The 8,614-nt window shown below is 42.0% G+C and overlaps 1 protein-coding gene across 1 annotated transcript in view; it reads right to left on the reverse strand.

The window, feature by feature from the left end:
• Positions 1-8,614, reverse strand: part of LOC128417525 (desmoglein-1-beta-like) — a 126,497-nt gene extending 117,883 nt beyond the window's left edge. Inside the window, exons 1-2 of the mRNA XM_053396318.1 lie at positions 8,528-8,614; positions 5,333-5,384 (exon numbers count right to left, since the gene is read on the reverse strand). The gene's annotated coding sequence lies outside the window, so the exon portion shown is untranslated. The remainder of the gene's footprint in view (positions 1-5,332; positions 5,385-8,527) is intronic.

The following is an 8,614-nucleotide window of genomic DNA, read 5'->3' on the forward strand; positions in this document are numbered from 1 at the left end:
GCCCAGAACGTGCTTGCTGGTTTCCCAAAGGCAACTTGTTGGCCACTGTGAGAACAGGATGCTGGACCAGATGGGCCACTGGTCTGACACAGCAGGCTCGTCTTATCTTCTTAACTCCATTGAAATGAATTAATGTTCTTGTACCTCCCTAGTTCATCCCAATAGGATTTGAGCAGGAAAGCATGGCCTACTGTAGGCTGTCCCCATTCACATGTCTCTCCCCCCCCATTTTTTATTTAAGTAGGCTCTAAAAGAGTTGATTTAGTGGGTTTTTTAAAAATAATAATTGAGATTCTGAAATTTGACCTAACTGCACAAAACAGTTTTAAGCTCAGGTGCCTAATTTTATATTTTTAACAAAATGTAGTTTCGTCCTTATCTTTAAAAACACCCTTTGGAAACAGTAACACTCTATTATTTCAATTTCAATATTATCTGTCACATGTCTGGTAAATAGAAAGTAGTACTTGGTTTAGTGTCTCTTTTCAAAAACTTCTAGTAATAACTATGAAATGCTACTGGTGTGCATGTTAAAGTATTTTCTTAGTTTCTTACTTATATTACCGGTAATTGCTTATTTATATTCTTTTAATTTCTTACATATCATCTGTGTACTGGGTTCTGAACTAAGCCAGCGCATAGTTGCCTAGGAAGTCCAGCTGAAATCAACACAACTCATGTGCATAACAATGTACTGGGTACAACCTTTAGATTTTATAGCCTGAACTGTGGAAATAAGATTAAATTGGAAAGCAGCACTAGTCCACTAGCAAATATGGAGGGCATTAAAAGCCCTCCATACTTTATCTCTCTCCACACAGCAGTTGTAAACATATAGGTTCTCCATTTATTTTTCTGTAGCTCCTCCTGCAATGAAATAAAAAATAAAGCCCCCATGCCATGTGTGTATGAGAGCAAGCATGTGCAAACTGCTGCCAGGCCCACACATCACATGCTATTTGCCTTTCAGATCCTTTTTCACTCTTGCCTCTGGCTTCTGTCCACCCAGCAGAGCTGATCAATATGTTGAAACTGCATATTGATTAGATTATATGGCTTGGGGCAAGTGCTTGAAGAATCATAGCAATAACAAGGACTACTGATATGTCTAAAATTTGCCTGGTGCTATATTTGGTATCCTGCCCACAAGGTAATTGAACTTGAGCATAAAATGAAGATCAGCTAACCAAGCAAAAAACTAAATTTCAGATGCATTACGTATTTTCTAACACACACACAACATGGTAAACAGTGAGGTCAAGAGGCCATGAAATCAAATTCAAGAAGTTTTGTATGCAAAGCTCAGGTCAGTGAATACACCAGTCTTTGCCAACCTTGTGTTTTCCAGATGTTTTGGGCTACTACTAGTTCCCATCATTCCCAAACAACACTGATGGGAATCATAGTCAAAACATCTGGAGGACACCAAGTTGGCAAAGAGAAGTATGCAAGACTGGCATAGCAACCTTTCAGAAATAATCTTTCTTAATATTCCAATATTCTCAATTTTATCTAAGCTTTACCAAAATGCATTAAGGCTGTTTCCATACATTTATTCCAGAGATGAGTGCTGTTCTGGATTGAAATTAAAGAGAGTTATTGATATTTCATCAACAAGGTTACTTTTGAGAACTGCCCGGTTGCTAGCCTTTTCAGACCTTTAACCTAAACATGCATTTAGAGGCCAATTTCTTAATTTTATACAGTGCATTTATGTGGTGATGGTAGTGCTGCTGTTGTGACCCAGCAGTGAGTCCTGACCCACTGGATGAAGACAAATGGCCTAGTTGAATATAAATATTTCTTCCTTGCTGATTACTTTAAATATCTGATAAAGTGTTGTTCTTTCAAAAATAAACTGGCATTTAAACAGGAGCTCATTTTTTTGTATGCTAAAAATATTAATATATTTCTGTATAATAGTCACATCATGAATTAATGTTGTACAGTATGACTGAAAGTGACATGTTATGATTGTAAGCTGCTTGCGATAATGGAAAATGCTGAAAGAAGAATATGACAAAGTTTCTTCTCATGACACTTCTGCAGTGAGAAGGAATTAGAACACTGCCCTGCAGCCTCTAGGAACATAGCTCAGAACTGTGCCTCCCATACTGGAAATACTACCCTGACAGGGTAAAGTGTAGCTCCCAGGTGCCTTGAGAGATGTTTAAGGCATTGTTTGCACACTTTTACATGTAATTTATTAATTGCCCAAATGTCAACCCTAACAGACATGCATGCAAACGCAGCAGTCTTCTTCTACTGTACTACATTGGGCTGCTTTCATGTTGCTGAAATTGAGGCTTTTCCTGCTGGACCAATTATCTGCTTTGACAGCGCTGATGGTTTCGGAGAGTAGAAAAAGCTGATGACTGGAATAAGAGCTGTTCAGTGCTGTGGGCAAAACTCCCACCCAGCTACACTTACAGCAGATAAAAATATGGGGTAGATTTCCATGCCCCTAATCCAGATGGGTGAGTTGTGTGCAGAAAACACGATTTTTTTCAACTGCTTCCTTGTTTTAACTACCAAAGAAAACAGCTATTTGGACTAACATAGCTAAGTAGACCATTAAAATCTCTGCCTGTTTTGCATCTTTACAAAATTGTGCTTATTTGTTATGATAGCCTATAAAAGGCAGGAAAATGTAGTAATATAGCCCCAATCTGTGGCAAAATAGTTGATCGTAAAAGCAGCTGGGATCCTTTTGCTGTGATAAAAAGGGTGCCTGTGCACACTTAGCTTCTCTGATCTTCTGCTATAAGAATATATTGTTTTATATATTAAAGCTTTCATGTTTTAAAATGAGGCCTAGTTCTCTAAGACTGTGTGGTATAAGGACACATTTGGGGCAGATGTGTCATGTGAATTAATCCTCTTCTATTCACAAAAGGGTCTGGTATGTAGAAAACAAAGGAGTAAAGCAGGCACCCCCAAACTTGGCCCTCCAGATGTTTTGGGACTCCAACTCCCATCATCCCTAGCTAACAGGACCAGTGGTCAGGGATGATGGGAATTGTAGTCCCAAAACATCTGGAGGGCTGAGTTTGGAGATGCCTGGAGTAAAGGTTCTAGTTGCCCCTTGCAGAGAGGAAGAGGGGAGGGGAGAGGGGCAGATTGTGGTGGAGCCAAGCTGACAGTCCTGCTACTGTTTTTCTTATGATGGTACAGCTATTTGGGGAATTTTTGTGTAGGAAAGAACATTCAGTTGTGTGGACCCCTACCGTCAATATGAAGAGATGCAGTCTTCATATATAGGTTCACTAGCCCATCTACTCTACATGACAGCTAGGCCCATGACTGCCTTTTATTAATGCCAAAGTTTGTTTAGAATTCAAAACTGGTCAGAGAAGGGAAAGGTAAAGCATATAAATGAGATTACACAAAACACGTCAGAGCTTATTCAGCACCGTTTTACACATACACCTAAGCTTTCCAGGTGAGCAGCTAGCTAAATGTCCCTGTTGTCGCCCAAACAATTAACACAGCAACCATTGTGCAAAACCACCATAGTGTCGGACAGTCATTATAGTATGTAGTCACCTCTTTCTTCTCATGCTTGTATATTACTCATCATCCAAAGTGTTTATAACCTAATAAGAACCCTTAAAGAGAGATAAATTTGGAAGGTTGCATTGTACAGACTTTTAGGCTGCAAGTCAATATCCTCTTTCCTGTCAATAAGCTCTGTTGACTCAATATCCGAGTTGAAACATGCAGGATTGCACTGTTAGTGTCTTCCATCATTGTAAATGTGAGAATACAAGACAGATAATTTCCAGTGATTTCTGAGATGCCTATAACATGTATTCCAAATGTATTGTTTTAGGAGAACAATTATGAAAGAGATTTACTTTTTAGGCACTGACTGTGGTTACAGAGAAATTGCAACAATGCTTTGAAAAAAATGTATACAATCGAAAGACTTACAAGCTACTGGAAAAACATTGCAATAAAATATTGTTAAAGACACTTTGTTATAGATCTGAATGACAACAGCACCATGTACGCAGGCAGAATTGGATACAACATTTACACAAATTTTATTCAGGTAGTAATTCTTCTATGTTCTTAGCAGTGACTCCTATGTTATATCATAAATTAGCTTTGAAAACCCCAATTTCAAAAGCAGTTTGCCATGTGGAATGGGTGGCTTCTCTCTGAGGGAAAAACCCTTGGGCTCACAAAACCACAACCCTGAACCAGCAAATAATTGTTTAAAATAAGGAACAATTATTGCTGCAGTGGCTGAAGCTCCTCATAAGATCTTAAGAAGAATGTTGTTGGGTTAGGCTAAAGGCCTATCTAGTCCAGCATCCTGTTCTTATGGTGGCCAACCAGATGCCTATAGGAAGCAGGCAAGCAGGACCCAAGTGCAGGTCTTCCCTTGCAATAACTGCCTCTGCCCTTTGCTGGCTACCCCACAGTTATGACATTGCATCCATGCCCAATATAATAGTGCTCAGGCAACGCTATTCATACTCCGAAGCTTCCCACCCATACCACATTTGCATTAATAACAGGTAGTTGACTGGTACTTAATAATAGGATTGAAAATAATAGCACAACAGATCATAGATTGTTCTTCAGATACATTAGTGCAACTCCTTTCTAGTGCAACTATTCCTATATGGAATGTGAATCCTATGTGGTTCATCAGGACAGGAAAAAAGAATGTGCTATAAAATCACTGTGCCAATTCCATGGTCTATTCAGTCATGGAGTCTAAAGTATGAATAATAACTGAATAGCACATAGGTTATTATGGGTAATTATTCTCAAAACAAAATACAAGTTGTGTGTCATCTACATGGACGGGATAACCATAAATAAAAATAGAAATAAATAGTGGTGCAAATCTCTTAGGCAGGACTTTATTTATTTGTACATTGTTTATTCGGTTTTCATTTTGTATATGGGTCTACCTTCTAAATAAAAGGGAATCTTTCAACAATATGCCCACAAAAGAGAAAAATCAATTCAGAAATAAAAAAAAACAAGCATATAAGTACCAGTTTTGAGTATGGTAAGCATTCTAAATTCTTGTTTAAATGGCAGTAAAAGAACACAAATGAAATATGTACTGAACTCTGAAGAAATTATAAATAGTGTTTTATATATAGAGAGAGAGCAAACAGCAAACAGACCACAGAATCAATAGTAACACTAAAAACATATAAACATCTGCACGTCCATGGAGACTGAAAACTTTAGTCCTTGTATCTTCAGTGAGCAGTATATATTCAGATAAATTAACAATCATAGATATTTTTAAAATAAAAAGTAAGAAGTAATGTAGAATTACAATATTGGAAGTATCATGCCTTACCTATTTCACATGCATCCAATATAACTTGAAAACCTGCTTCTCTTGGTCTAGCCTGAGTCTAGTATTGAATAAAAAAGATGATTTAGTTAAAAACACACACAAACACCTGCATCACCTCCCGCCATGTCTTCCAAAGCATGTTCATTTATTCATTAACATTTTACTTCATACTTTTCATTTTCATGCCTCGATATATGGAAGTTGATGCCTATGGCAGCTTTACCAGCAATATACGAAATGCCATTAAAATGCTACAAACATAATACTCTATGCACACGCACGCACGCACGCACACACATGGCTGTGCCCTTGGTCACTAAACTCATCAACCCCCTCCCAGGTTCTGAATCACCCCCTGCTTCCTTCTCCTGCTTCCCACAGCAACTGTGTTCTTTCCCCCTGCTGCTGCCCAAGTGGAAAGTGAGAAAGCTTGCATTTTGCAAGCCCACCCCACACTGAACCTTTCAACACCAGGCATCAATTGGAAGGATCAGTGCAGGGGAGCTGAGACCTTCTCCTTAGCACCTCGTGCTGCTCCTGACACTATGGATCCTGAGTCTGGCTGGCTGCCACTTTGTCGTTTTCCACCTCGTGCCACTATGGATCATGAGGCTGACCAGTGCTTATGGGCATCTTTTTCTTTCCCATGTCACTCCTCATACTACTAACTGGTGCTAACTGGTGGCCAGCTGCCGAGGATGAGGGCAGTCAGTAGTGGTGCCAGCCTGCTTGAGGATCTGGATCCTTGGGGCAGGGCCGCTGACACTGGAAAGTGGAGGAGTCAGCAGCTGCATATTCTGGCTGCCCCTCTGCAGCTCCCCATGGCTGCCCATCCACTGCTTCTTGTCACACACACTGTAGTTTGCATCGCCATCTGTTACCAGCTGTGCGAACTACTGCATAATGGTGGGCAAGTGCAAATACACACATGCACACAGAGAGTTCCCAACAGAACTGTAAGAGGGCCAAATACTTTCCCCTATAATTTTTCTCATTGCCATGGTTAATTCCCACTGTATGTGTTAACATGAACCTCTTATGGTACCATAACTCCAATCTAACTCAGATCTGGATAATCTTATTTGGGTGAAATAGCTATCTTTAGAAGGCCTTACAGGTTTGCATTATTGGCCATCCTGTTCTGACAGGGCTGTGACGATATGGAATAGGCAACATCTATTTTAAATACGGACTTGCCCCCACTGGGGGAATATGGCACCTCTCATTGTATTAGCATTATTGTCAATACAAAATTCTGGGTGGTGGGCAACCTTGTTGTAGTTGAAAATCACATTCCTTCAGAGGAAAGACGTCAGGGGCTATATAGATCAGAGACTATGCACCCCTTTTCTCTCCATCCATATATCTCCTCCCTCTCTCACACATAGGCTTTTCCAAACCCTACTGGCCAGCCTCCCTATCTCCCTTTGGGGTTATCTTCCACTCACCCTTAATCTTTCTCTCATTAATTCACTGTGCACTCTCTCTCTCTGTCTCTCTCTCTCTCTCTCTCTCTCACACACACACACACAAACACCTGCCTCCCTCTGGGTCCTCCAGCCTCTGCTTAGTTCCTTCCTCTCTTCTATTCATTATTTTATCTATTCATTTATTCTTTCTCATACACATAATCACATTGCTCCTTTATTCTCTCTCTCTCTCTCTCTCTCACACACACACACACACATTCACACCAACACTGGGTAGTCTCATTGTGAAATACAATTTGAACTGTCCTGTTGTGCCAAATATGACACCTATTGTATGCTAAAGACTGCAGTGTCAGAGGATCGCCTTGAAAAGTTTCCCCCCCTGTCATAGTAGCTGGTATTTCACAACCCAGGAATCTGACAACTTATGATTGCTCAGTGATAGCTGCTTTTTTCTGCAGCAACTGGTTTGCCTTTCCATGCAATCAAGGAAAAAAATAAGTATACTTGTATTAACAGAAGTAAACAGTGGTGGTCGGTTAATTAGTAATCTAAAAAAGTGAGCTGTGGTGTAGAATAGTATAGGCAGAATCCCTTAAAAATGTTTCCAGATTACAGTATAACATACACTTCTCCATACCATTCAGAATGCATGCTTGTGCAACAGTTCCCAAATGCTAAAACGTTTCCTAATAAATCAGGTGGTGTTCTGCCACCCCGAAAGGTGCTTCTCTGTGGGTACCCCCATTTTTCTTTATTGTGTTTCTTTCTCCTCAATAAAAAAGATCCCATCTGTACTGGATAAAATGTTTTAAAGGCGCCTATGCTCGTCTGTTATGAGAGTAATCCTGTTTAGTACTACTCAGTCCACAAATAATTTTTTACAAATAATTCTGTTATTAATAACAGAAAATGAGCCAGGCGCAGACTTGCATGCTCTCTGCTCAGCAACCTGTGCACCATGAGAGAAAATAGGGCGCGGCTGCAGGACGTCGCTTTGGCCTGCGAAAGCAGAGAGCGAGAGAGGAATGGACGTATTGAAAGCGGGTCTAGCAAAGCGAAACTAGACTTCGTAGGGACTTTTTCCCTGTTCAGAATGAGGTGTTTGTTTGTTTTTAAAGACAGCTATGTGAACTCCTGATCTGAGTGTGGGCGAGGACGCCTGCCTCTGCAGGGTCTCCCCTGGTGGTGTCCCAGACGTCCATGGAAGCAGCCCGGGCTTGCCTGGAGAGGCGGCCCTGGACATCCAGGGCAACCTGAAGACAGAGGCCGTGACGTCGCGGCCCGCCTCGCACCTTTGCCCTGCCTGCGCGCGAGTCTCGCTCTCCGGGCACAGTCAGGGGCCAAGCAGCTGGGAACGGCGTGTGTTAATCCTCCGCGCATCTCCTATCTGCCCAGCAGCGGGGCGGGGTCGGGGCCAACCAGGGTGTCTCCCGCTCCACTCCCTGGCCGAGTAGAAAGAAAGAAAGCGGGGCGGGGCGAAGGGAGGGAGGGAGGAGGGAGAGAGAGAGAGAGAGAAAAGGAAACTTAATTAAAGGTGCTCGCTCAGAAGAGCCGCTGAGGTAAACTCGCCTCGCCCCACACCCTCGCTCGGAGCCAAATCCTCCAGCGGACGGGAGGAGACTTGAGTTAACAGAAGAAGGACGAGAAAAAAAAATCACCCGAGTAGGAGAAAACAACCGTCTCCGCCTCTCTGCTGATCCACTATCGCTGCCGCCACCACCCTTGCAGCTCCTGCTGTGGAGACAGGCGGGTCGCCTCAGACTCACCTGGTCGCTCGTCCAGCGCGCGCGCGCCGCCGCTTCCGCCGGTCCCTTTTTTCCCGCCGAGCCCACCTTCTCTCGCTCGCGCG

This window comes from Podarcis raffonei, chromosome 7, assembly GCF_027172205.1.
Source record: "Podarcis raffonei isolate rPodRaf1 chromosome 7, rPodRaf1.pri, whole genome shotgun sequence".
NCBI lineage: Eukaryota > Metazoa > Chordata > Lepidosauria > Squamata > Lacertidae > Podarcis > Podarcis raffonei.